The following is a 12,034-nucleotide window of genomic DNA, read 5'->3' on the forward strand; positions in this document are numbered from 1 at the left end:
AAAGGGCAAGCCCAGAACATATGGCCCAGGGTGGCAGAGCTCACATTACACTTGGGACAACAGGCATGAGCAGCAAAGCCGGCACGGTAAGCCCTAAGCGGGGAAATAAACGCTCTATGGAAGAATTTATATTCCTGCTCCCTATGTAACATATTAAAAGAAATAGTACGTAAAAAAACAAAACAATGAGAAAGCAAGGAAGACGGTATAGTACACCCCAGGTCAGCGCTCCATGCCCCAGCCAGCAAATCAGCTCTTTCAGTCAACAGTGGAGACAACATCACATTGACAAAGTAACGAAGATGCGGAGCCGTATCCTCCCACAAAGCGAGACTCCAACCTTCAGGGTGCTTTTAAAAGTTATCTGAACCTGAGATAGTGGTCACAAGATCATAGTGTTAAGTGGTAGTTGGTTCCAGCATTTTGCTAATTGATATTGGATGGATAAGGTAATTTGCCTGGTAGACTTTATATTGTTGCATGCTGGGAATTTTAAGTGGAAAGATTTATGGTAGAAGATCTGTTGGGAGGCACCCTGGAGGTAGGGTAGTCAACTCTTAGTTAGTCTGGGACATTTCCTCTTAAGGATCTTAAAGGCAGTGATGCCTAATTTAAACTTGATCCTTTTGGTTATGGGCAGCCAATATAGTTTCATATAGTAGGAATGTAGATGTTCCGATTTCAATGGTCCATATACAAGTCCTTTTCCTTCTCTGTAATGAATGTATTTCTATTATTTATCCTCACTGTCTAGTCTTTTAAATTGGCACATCCCTTAAATTTTATTTAGAATTGTAAGCCACTGAGAAGGTTTTACCATAAAGTATGGGATAGAAAGTTAATAAACTTGGAGTCACTGTATTTTGAGCTAGTTGTAGACGCGATAGCAATGTTTTAGAGCAAAGAACTAGTGTTACATTACAGTAGTCTAGTCGAGCAAAAAAATAACCACCACCATTACATTTTAAAATTTGTCGTTTTCATTTGTCAGTGGTAATGGTGATGAAGATTGACATGCTAGGTGATGAAATGCTAGCTATTAGAATATTCTATTCTCCAGTAATTTTGAATAGTTATGCCTGGGCCTTAACTCCTCTTGTCTCCTTGGCCCATATTCTCAAAACTCACCATGCCTTTAACGATCAACGTTAAACCAGTTTTAAGTATTTTAGCTATTGATACTCAAAATGGCTAATCACATTTTTTTCTGTGGTTTGTAGCAGCCTCCAATAATCATATGTAAATAGATTAAAACAAGCTATCAATATTAAATTGAGCACGCCGATTGATGCCCAGATGATGCACAAAATGAAATGCTGGTTTTTAATGCTCTGAAATCTCTGACAGGTCTGGAGGTGCCAGTAGTGTTGAAGAAAAAATAAAAAAGTGCCCTGAACAATTTTTTTTTAAACAGTATTTTTAATAGGCACATAAGTTGTACGTGTGTTACACATGCACAGTATCTGTCCCCATTAAAAATAATTTTTAAAAAGTGCCCTTCCCCCCAATGATGGCCCACACCCCCTGAACTTAAAAAAAAAAAATCAGTAAGAAGGAAGCCCCTCTCACTCCTGCCTCAAGTTTATTAAAAATTTGATATACCGCTTTAAAAATTGTCTAAGTGGTATAAAAAGAAGAATATAAAAAATCAGGGTGACGTGACTAAGACATGAACAATGACAAAAACATAGACACATTTGGAAAGTGATAGGATACACAATTTGTGATAGGATAGTGAAATAAAAAGGTGAATGTAATGGGAGGAATATGCTCTTCCTTCATTGCTCTTTGGTTGGAGAGTTAGAAATCATAGGCATATTTGAATAAAAATGTTTTTCAGTTCGCTTTAAATTTATCGATAAGGATCTCTTCCCGCAGGGACAGTGGTATTGAATTCCAAAGAGTTGGAGCTGCAACTGAGAAAATCTTTTTTCTGGTGGTGTCGTAGAAAAGGTGACGTAGGGAATATTCAAGAGATGTTGATTGTTAGATCTGAGTGTTCTGGAAGAGCAGTAAGGAATGATTAACCTGTCGATGAATCCTGGGGAATGTAGATTTTTAATTTTCAATGTGAGTAATAAGATTTTATAGGTGATTCTGTGAGTAATTGGTAACCAATGCGATTTTATTAGAAGAGGTGTAACATGATCACATTTTTTTGCTTTTTATATTAGTTTGATGGCTGTGTTTTGGATAGCTTGCAATCTTCTTAATTCTTTCTGGCATATTCCTTGATACAATGAATTGTAGTAGTCTAGTTGTGAGATCACCAGGTAGGATGTTGAGAGATGATGGTTCTAGAAGACTAGAAATTGATTTGATCATTCTCTCAACCTGTAAAAACATTTTTTGACCACTGAGCTAATCTGTTGATGAAATGATAATTTGTCATCAATGATAACACCAAGAATCTTAATAGAGGAAGAAAATTGAATTGGAATGGATTTAAGACAGATGGGAGAGACCGGATGTTCATCATTGTTCCATGATAATAACATCCCTTTTAATTTGGAGGTGTTTAAAAATAGCATATTGTTCGTGAGCCATTGGCTAACTTTTTTAAGTTTGTCATTGATAGTCTGAATGTCTTTGGGGTTAGTTAAATCAATTGGATGTATCAGTTGGATGTCATTGGCATAGGAATACATGGTAAAGCCTATTGATTGTGCAGTTGTGAGGAGAGATGTGAAGATATTGAAAAGAAGAGGGGGAGGTTAGATATTGGACCACCTGGATCCCCCATATCCCCAAAATTGAAGATCAGTAGGATGGCTGCCCACTCCCTCCTGCTGCCGGGACCCCCCTACTCCTCTGAATTGAAGATTGGCAGGAGGGATTCTCAAGGCCCTTCTCAAGGCCCTGATTGGCACAGATCCCTAAGGCCCCTCCACCAGAGTTTTAGGCATCTCCTAGTGCATCCCAGGATGCACTTGGAAGGGGAAGGCCTGCCATTTTGAAAAGGAAGACCTGCCAGCAGGAGAAAGTACTGATCTTCGATTTAAAGGTAGGAGGGGTGTGTGTGTGTTTGGGGGGGGGGGTTTCTGGGTGACTGAGGCAGGAGGGATTGGGCTTCCTTCATGCTGATATATATATATATATTTTTTAAGCATATGTTGGGGGGTGTGGGTGTCCCGGCACAATATTTTTTAAAAAATGGCCATAGATGTGTGTGTAACTTGCACATAACATCTCTGACCATTAAAAAAACAAAACAAACCTTCTCTTGCCCATCACAATTGAGTTGCAAGAGGCTGCTTCAGGGCTTCCCCTACCGGCTTTGCGCATGTGTCAGTCACTTTCTCCAATGATTGGATGGGATTACGGCGAACCTCTGAGAAACTAATTTGCATGCAAAATTGTTTCAGTATCGATCACCATTATCAAATCAGACCATTTATCGGCACCACAGCGACCCACAGGATTTTAAGGGCGATTTTTAGAGCATCCGGCCCCTTGCTACTTCCCCTCTTTGTCCTGCAGGCATCGTTTTCATTGTGTCTGTTCTCTATCTTCTGCATTTGTGTTTTAATTCAGCAGTGCTGTACTGTATGCCAGGGCAGGGTAAAATGACTTTCATCTCCTAGACCCCTGTAATGAGATCAGACCTGCCTGTGTCAGGGCATGGCTTAAGTAACATGTGTCATTGTTTGGGGTGCCTGGAATTCAAAGAGAAATTTGCTCAGAGAGCTGGTGAAGAGATGCTCCCACAGGAAGAATGATTGATTCTTTCCTGACTGCCAGGAAATCTAGCAGTATTTAATCTCAGCAGATTGTGTATCATTCGTCATACAGAAGGTAGGGGAATAACTGCTGCAAATAGAGTAGTCCCTGGGGCAGTGGTTTATGGGAAGTACTGTTATCGAGATTCAGAGCTCAGGCTGGATATCTTCCCCCCCAGACATCCAATGTTTGTTTCAGGCTCCAGCATAATATACAGAATGCCTCAACACCAGAACACTCTTAAATTAAGCAGCATCCAGAGTCTAAGATATAATTAACAAAGAAACTATAGAAATGCTTTTTCCTGCTGAGCCAGTGAAGCTAATTGGATCAGCACAATGTTTAAAATTCCTCTCTAGTGTATAAAAATGAATTGGTTTTTTTTTAAGGGGGGGTGCCCATTTCTGTGACTTAATCTTAGAGAAAAATGTTGCCTTCAGATTCTTCACAGGTATTGATATCCTCTGTAGTAGGGGTGGGGGCCGACAACCTGTCTTAGAAAACTTCAGATAATATCCTATTCTAAAAAGCGATTAACCAATCTGGCAGGATAAAAAGCATGAATGAAGTATATTTACCACGGAGGGTGACAATCCTCTGCTGAGCCCATCATTTGGGTGTAGATGATTGATTTGCTCAAGGTCCAGCAAAAAGAAGAAGGCAGATCTTCAGGCACCGGCATGTCCTGTGCGTTGGTGCCGGTGCAAATGGGGGTAAGCAATGTGATCGGATGGGTGCCTGGGGGATGCCGGATCATGGGGGGGGGGGGGCACGTGAGCAGGGGGGTGCCGGATCGTGGGGGAGCCTTCATGAGCCGGGGGGGGGGAGGGGAGCAATGCTGGTTCTTGGGTGAGTAGAGCAGCGCCGCTGGCCTCGGGGGTGGGTGGGAATGAATCAAGCGAGTTTCCTTTAGTTCCTATGGGGCAACTCGCTTTGATATACGAATATTTTGGTTTACGAGCATGCTTCTGGAATGAATTATGCTCGTAAACCAAGGTTCCACTGTAATTAAAAAAAAACAAAAACAACACAACTAAACTTTTTATTAAATATCCTTGATTTTTGGATAGTGACTATTAATGACTATTAATGTAGCTTTTGCAGCACTGAAATCTTACTGTGATTCTGTTATGAAGCATTTAAAATACTTGTTAATACCTATGGAAAATACTTCCATATAATCATTTCCTGTAGGATTATTAGTACAGTAGCACCTTGATTTTACTTAAAATTCAAAACGATAGGTGCAGCTTTAAAAAAAAAAAAAAAATTAAAAATTATGGATGCATTTCTTTGGATTTATTTACCTTTTTTAAGAAATTCATCCAAGGTGATATGCAGCTAGATAAATCAAACAGGCAATAGACAATTACAGCAGGAAAAGTATTCAAATAACAGTATACAGCAGTGATTCCCAATGCTGCCCTGAGGGAACCCCAGCCAGTTGGGTCTGCAGGATATTCACGTTAAATTTTTGTGAAATCAATTTGCATGTTTCTTCTTTGGTATGTAAATCTCATGCATATTCATTGTGGATAGCCCAAAAACTTGGGTTCCCCCAGGACATGTCTGGGAATTACTGGCATATTTATTTTATTTTATTATTTATTTAAAAATGTATATACTGTATATTGACTATATATGGTTTGCAAAAATGAACACAAGAATGCACTAGCAAACAATTGAGTTTTTAGCATTTTCTAAAAATTCATCCTTCCAGCACAGTATTGCAAAATTCCAGTCAACACATTCCAAATATGGGCACCTGCCACAGACCAACATCGCTGCACAATCCTAACATGAGAGATTGACATCTTGCCCTCTAAACTCAAGCTCCATACTATTTTCTGATCTCAAACACCTTCAAGGTCAGTGGTCTCCAACTCAAACCCTTTGCAGGGCCACATTTTGGATTTGTAGGTCCTTGGAGGGCCTCGGAAAAAAATAGTTAATGTCTTATTAAAGAAATGACAATTTAGCATGAGGTAAAACTCTTTATAGTTTATAAATCTTTCCTTTCGGCTAAGTCTTAATAATAATAAATATGTAATTTATAGCTAAAGAGACATATGATCAAGAAACTCTTTTATTTTACTTTTGTGATTATGATAAACGTACCGAGGGCCTCAAAATAGTACCTGGCGGGCTGCATGTGGCCCCCGAGGTGCACGTTTGAGATCACTGTTCTAGGTTGATAAATTTCAAAAAAGCCCCGTAAGACAACCAGAGAAACATGATACAAAATCTGATGCATAGTTGAAAGGATCTTAAAGTGAATCCTTTGCTGCATGGGTTAGTTGGTTCAACACTGGGATTATATGAGTTAGGAAAAAAGGGGTCTAATTTAAAGAAACTTGCACATGAAATCAGAAAGGTGCACGAATATAATCTCTAGGACAGGAGTAGATACGCAAGTCCTGTTACATGTGGGCAGCCAGTGTTACTCCTTGTGTTTCTGATTAACAAGTTAGTTGTTGCTTCCATTAAAAGCTTGGGCGAGGAGCCAAGCTTTCATCTTTCTGAAGTAGAATCAAGAATGTAATAAATGTGATTTCACTGCCTTTGGGTTGAGTTGCTGCTACTCACAGTATGATTCTGCGATGGTTACTGGCCGAGGGCATGTGCCGGAGAGACTGCAGCTGGCATTTTCCAGGAGTGCCTCGAGCAGCGGTACCAGTGCACTGGGTTGAACTGAGTGAGTGCTCTCTTTCCTTTGTTTTGCAGCTCATATTCTGCGGGAGGCTGCAGTCCAAAGCTGGCATGGTTAGCATACTTTAACAAGAGGGAGGAGAAAAGGGAGGAAAGTGTTTTGAGAGAAGCAGTTACTCCCACCACTCTCTTAGATCCTAGCACACCTGTATTCTAGTGTAATTTATGTGATAAGTTGCATGCTTGGCCTGGGCTCTGTGCAGCTATTCCCAAAACACATTTTGAATGTGGCTGTTTGGGATTCTTGGTTGCAACAAAATCTTAGGCCTTAAGAAATCTTGATCAATTTGTGGCGATGGATACATTTTGATATGCTGTCCACATTTACGGTCCTGTGCAAATTGGAGTCCTGCGATTTAGCTAGAGAGTCCCCAAAAGGCCACGTTCTAGCTTGTAATGTGCCACACAAGTGCTGCTAAACTTCCAGAATGGTGGGAGTAATTAATGCCTTTCTTGCCAGACAGCACTCGAATGAATTTGTGTGTACAGGTTGCTCCAGTGGGGGCTTCACTTTCTGACACCATTTCTGTATTGCTCAGCCAGTAAAACCTATGCACATAATACGGTATATATGATTGCTTTGGTCGATGAGTGTTTGTTTACTTTTATCTTTAAAAGCAGGTTAAACCTGCGTGGTAATGCTTTCTCCATTAGCAGTCTCGGAAGACAATGCTTTACTGTCTACTATTCCTCTTTAGCTGAGGTGTGGTGTCGACTTCACATTCACATGCCATTCTGGGGACTTCCATGCTGTGTGATTAATGGTACCACAAGAGCTAGTGAGGCAGGGTAATTGGGGCCTAGCCTTGAGGTCCTGCGGAAATGTCTGTGGCCCTGATACTCAAAAGCTTTTCATGCTGTTAAGACCTTGTTAAAGCAGTCTTATTGGCAGAGAAGCTTTCCTCCCGATGCTCAAAAGGGTTCTCAGGAGGGCTGTTACCAATCCTCGTAGCAGCCACTGAGAACCCTATGCAAATGCATTACAAGGAGCTCATTAGTATTTTAATGAGCTCTCCTAGTGATGCACAAAATGGGGAAATTTTCCGGCAGCACTGGAGCTGCCAGTAGCTGTTATTCTCCCCTTCTACCCAGCTGATGGTGGTTCCAGAGCTGCGATCAGTTGAGAGCTGGCAGAGGGGAGAGTGGTGACTGCCGGCTCTGCTGATTCATGGCTTCCCCTGTCAGCTCTGGAGCTGCGATCAGCTGATTGGGGTTTCCCCTGCCATCTTCAGAGTCCCGATCAGCTGATCGCAGCTCTAGAGTCGGAAGGGGAAGCCTCAAATCAGCTGAGACTGCAGCTGCCACTCTTCCCTCTGCTGGCTCTCAGCTGATCATGATTCTGGAGCAGCCATCAACTGGGCAGAGGAGAATGGTGGCTGCAGGCAGGAGGAGTAGGAGGAGCTGTACCTAGTGATTTTGTTCTGAGCAGTCACCAGGCACAGTTCCTTCCATCTTTTACTGGGCTACTCCGCACAAATAGCATGCATATGATTTGCATGCTCTTTGTGTGAGTAAATCGCTTCCAACCTGGTATTTTTATTTTTTTTTACTGGGTTGATGGAGCTTTGTGCATCTGAACATATGTTTTTGGAAGCATCCTAAGCTTTTGTTTTGCCTTAAGACCAGGGGTCAGCAACATTTTTAAAGCAAAGAGCCATTTTATTCTAAATGTTTGACCCAAGATTTTACAAAGAACCACAATAGGTAGAGAAGGGGGTTTGAGATACGATTTTTAATGCGATATGGTTATATATGCATTTAACACAAAAACAAAACTTCAAATACTTACAGCAAATAAAAACAATTTAATGAGACTCTTGACAGTATTTTCGCACAAAGTTGTTTCATGTTCGGTGAGTAGTTGGAAGTTTTCCGTTTTAAACAGGATTCTAAGTTTACATCATTAAGCTGACTTCTTAGCTTGCTTTTGATATCATTCATGTTGGAGAACGTCTGCTCACAAGTGGATCCAAAATCATCACAATTCCAAACTCTACTATTTTAAGTTGACGATAATAGTCTGGAAGGCTGTTCCACATTTCGAAAATCAATTGGTCCTCTTCTTGACAGTTGGAATGTTTTGTCCATTTGTGATTCATGACTAAAGTCACCCTTTCTCTTTCTAGATTTTCTAGTTCCGCTTGTAAAAATGTAGATTTTGAAGATCACACATCTTTGCATTGATCTATATTTCTGCATTTCCAGGAGAAACAGTGGGGCACATTTTGGTCTTTAGTCTCTAAAAACCAGATATCAAAGCCCTATGTCAGAGTTCATAATGGATTGATACTTGTTGTATTTCTTGATTTTGGGGATAGGCAGCATAATTTCACATAGCTACCTTGGGCCTGAAATGGCCTGGCTAGTAAAAAGAAATCACTTAATGCTATATTCTCATTTCAGTAATTATAGTCCTTGGGTTGGTTTTTCTGTGTGGTTGTCCCCCCCCCCCCCCCCCCCAATTTTGAGCTTCTGCTGACTTGCCAGAAACTGTACACTTCCCCCTCCGTATTTTTGAATTCTGTATCTACGGATTCGCTTATTCGCGATTTTAAACCACAAAATTTATTTTCATTTTTGAGGCTATTTTAAGCCCTGTAAGCCCCCCTTAAGCCTTACCTGGTGGTCTAGGTTTTCGGGGCAGGAGCGATCTTCCCACGCTCCTGCCCCGTGCAGATCGCTCACAGGAAATAGCTCGAGAAACTACGGGAGCTCAAGGTAGCCATTTCCTGTGAACGATCTGCACGGGGCAGGAGCGTGGGAAGATCGCTCCTGCCTGAAAACCCGCTAGACCACCAGGTAAGGCTTAAGGGGGGGGGGCTTTCAGGGCTTAAAATAGCCAGGGGAAGTGGGGGTTAGGGGCAGAACCGGCCCAAATATTATTCACGTTTTTTAAATATTCGCTCTGCCCCTAATCCCCGTGAATACGAAGGAGGAAGTGTAGCTTGATCCTTTCGGTTAGCTCTTGCTAATCGTAGTCCAGTAAATGATGGCAGATAAAGGACCTGGATAGTCAATCCAGCCTGCCTAACAGTCACACTCATCAATTCATAAACCAACAAAGAATGTGATAGATGATGATGAAGTATTTTATGTCTTTGGTATTTCTGGGACATATGTAGACCATAGTCTGCCCAGCACTGTCTATACTGTAACAGGAGGGGGGAGTGAGGAGACGAGATGGGCCAGGCAGTAGAGAATGATACGGTGACAAAATTCATCACCGTCCCCGCAGATGACCATGTGAAACAATCCCGTGTCATTCTTTAGTATCTGTTGGAACCTCATAAGAACATAAGAATTGCTGCTGCTGGGTCAAACCAGTGGTCCATCCTGCCCAGCAGTCCGCTCACGCGGCAGCCCTCAGGTCAAAGACTAGTGCTCTTAAGTGAGTCCGGCCTCACCTGCGTACGTTCCAGTTTAGCAGGAAGTTGTCCAACTTTGTCTTGAATCCCTGGAGGGTGTTTTCCCCTATAACAGACTCCAGAAGAACGTTCCTGCTCTCCACCACTCTCTGGGTGAAGAAGAACTTCCTTACTTTTGTACGGAATCTATCCCCTTTCAGCTTTAGAGGATGCCCTCTTGTTCTTCCTACCTTGGAGAGGGTGAACAATCTGTTTTTATCTACTAAGTCTATTCCCTTCAGTATCTTGAACATTTCGATCATGTCCCCTCTGTCTCCTCTTTTCAAGGGAAAAGAGTTCCAGTTTCTCCAATCTCTCACTGTACAGCAACTCTTCCAGCCTCTTAACCATTTTAGTCACTCTTCTCTGGACCCTTTCGAGTAGTACCGTGTCCTTCGACACCAGCATTCTTCAACGCAAGGCTTGAGGGTCAGTGGCTGGGCCCATTCAAACTCTGATTCTTCCTTTTCTCCTTAAAGAATGACAAGAGGATGGTTTCTCGCAGTTATCCGCGGGGATGGGAATGGTGATGAATTTTGTCACTGTGTCATTCTCTACCAGGCAGTACTTTTTCTGTAATATGAAAGGTAAATTTAATCTCTGTAATTTCAGTCCTAGTTCTTGATCAGGGAACAAATCTTAATGTTGCTGGGGGTTGACATGATTGTGTCTTTTCATTTACATAAATGAAAACCAGAGTTGATGGTGCTTCTCCCAAAAAAAAGTGAAGGTAGCTGGGAGTTGCCAGAATTCACTGACCTGAGACCACAAGGAGCAACAATAGGATTGAAACAGACTTCCTTGGTAATCGGCCAAATGCTCTAACCACTAGGCAATGACTGCACTTTACACCTGGAAGAGACTGTTTCCCTTCGGTTCCTTCTAGGAGCTCATGAATAGACTGAGCATCTTGGTTACTACTAGAGGTGGTGAACTGGATTAGAAAATGAATTGACCTACAGGTAACGGAGGATGGGGGTAAATGGTGTTCACTCAGAGGAAACCAAACTGATTACCGTATTTTCACGCAAATAACACGCACCCGTATAAAACGCGCACACGTGTATAGCGCGCAGAAATCACGATGATAAGCACAAAAACTTTGGTATAACGCGCTCACGATTATACCGCGCATGCTGCCCGACTCTCCGTTCACCCCCCCCTGACTTCCGTGCACTGCCCCGCCTCTCCGTGCGCTGTCCCGACTCTCCGTTCACCCCCCCCTGACTTCCGTGCACTGCCCTGACTTTCCGTGCGCTGTCCCGACTCTCCGTTCACCCCCCCCTGACTTCCGTGCACTGCCCTGACTTTCCGTGCGCTGTCCCGACTCTCCGTTCACCCCCCCTGACTTCCGTGCACTGTCCCCCCTTGAAGGTCTGTCCCCATCCTGAAAGCCTGATGCCCCCCCCCGACGTCCGATACATCCCTCCCCCCGAAGGACCGCCGACTCCCCAACAATATCGGGCCAGGAGGGAGCCCAAATCCTCCTGGCCACGGCGACCCCCTAACCCCACCCCGCACTACATTACGGGCAGGAGGGATCCCAGGCCCTCCTGCCCTCGATGCAAACCCCCCTCCCCCCAACGACCGCCCCCCCCCAAGAACCTCCGACCGCCCCCCAGCCGACCCGCGATCCCCCTGACGACCCCCACGACCCCCCCACCCCCCTTCCCCGTACCTTTGGTAGTTGGGCCAGAAGGGAGCCCAAACCCTCCTGGCCACGGCGACCCCCTAACCCCACCCCGCACTACATTACGGGCAGGAGGGATCCCAGGCCCTCCTGCCCTCGACGCAAACCCCCCTCCCCCCCACCGACCGCCCCCCCCAAGAACCTCCGACCGCCTCCCAGCCGACCCGCGATCCCCCTGGCGACCCCCACGACCCCCCCACCCCCCTTCCCCGTACCTTTGGTAGTTGGCCGGACAGACGGGAGCCAAACCCGCCTGTCCGGCAGGCAGCCAACGAAGGAATGAGGCCGGATTGGCCCATCCATCCTAAAGCTCCGCCTACTGGTGGGACCTAAGGCGCGTGGGCCAATCAGAATAGGCCCTGGAGCCTTAGGTCCCACCTGGGGGCGCGGCCTGAGGCACATGGTTGGGCCTGTCTGTCCGGCCAACTACCAAAGGTACGGGGAAGGGGGGTGGGGGGGTCGTGGGGGTCGCCAGGGGGATCGCGGGTCGGCTGGGAGGCGGTCGGAGGTT

General features: G+C 44.2%; 1 protein-coding gene across 7 annotated transcripts in view; it reads left to right on the forward strand.

Annotated features, from left to right (window-relative positions):
• The window catches only part of PHACTR4 (phosphatase and actin regulator 4), a 117,020-nt gene that overhangs the window by 54,710 nt on the left and 50,276 nt on the right, over positions 1 to 12,034 (forward strand). Inside the window, exon 1 of one of the 7 annotated variants that reach the window (XM_033954881.1) lies at positions 5,441 to 5,588. The exons of the other annotated variants lie outside the window; for them this stretch is intronic. The gene's annotated coding sequence lies outside the window, so the exon portion shown is untranslated. Of the gene's footprint in view, positions 1 to 5,440; positions 5,589 to 12,034 lie in introns of those variants that run through there. 7 annotated transcript variants of the gene reach the window in all.

The sequence above is a fragment of the Geotrypetes seraphini genome, chromosome 8 (assembly GCF_902459505.1).
Source record: "Geotrypetes seraphini chromosome 8, aGeoSer1.1, whole genome shotgun sequence".
NCBI lineage: Eukaryota > Metazoa > Chordata > Amphibia > Gymnophiona > Dermophiidae > Geotrypetes > Geotrypetes seraphini.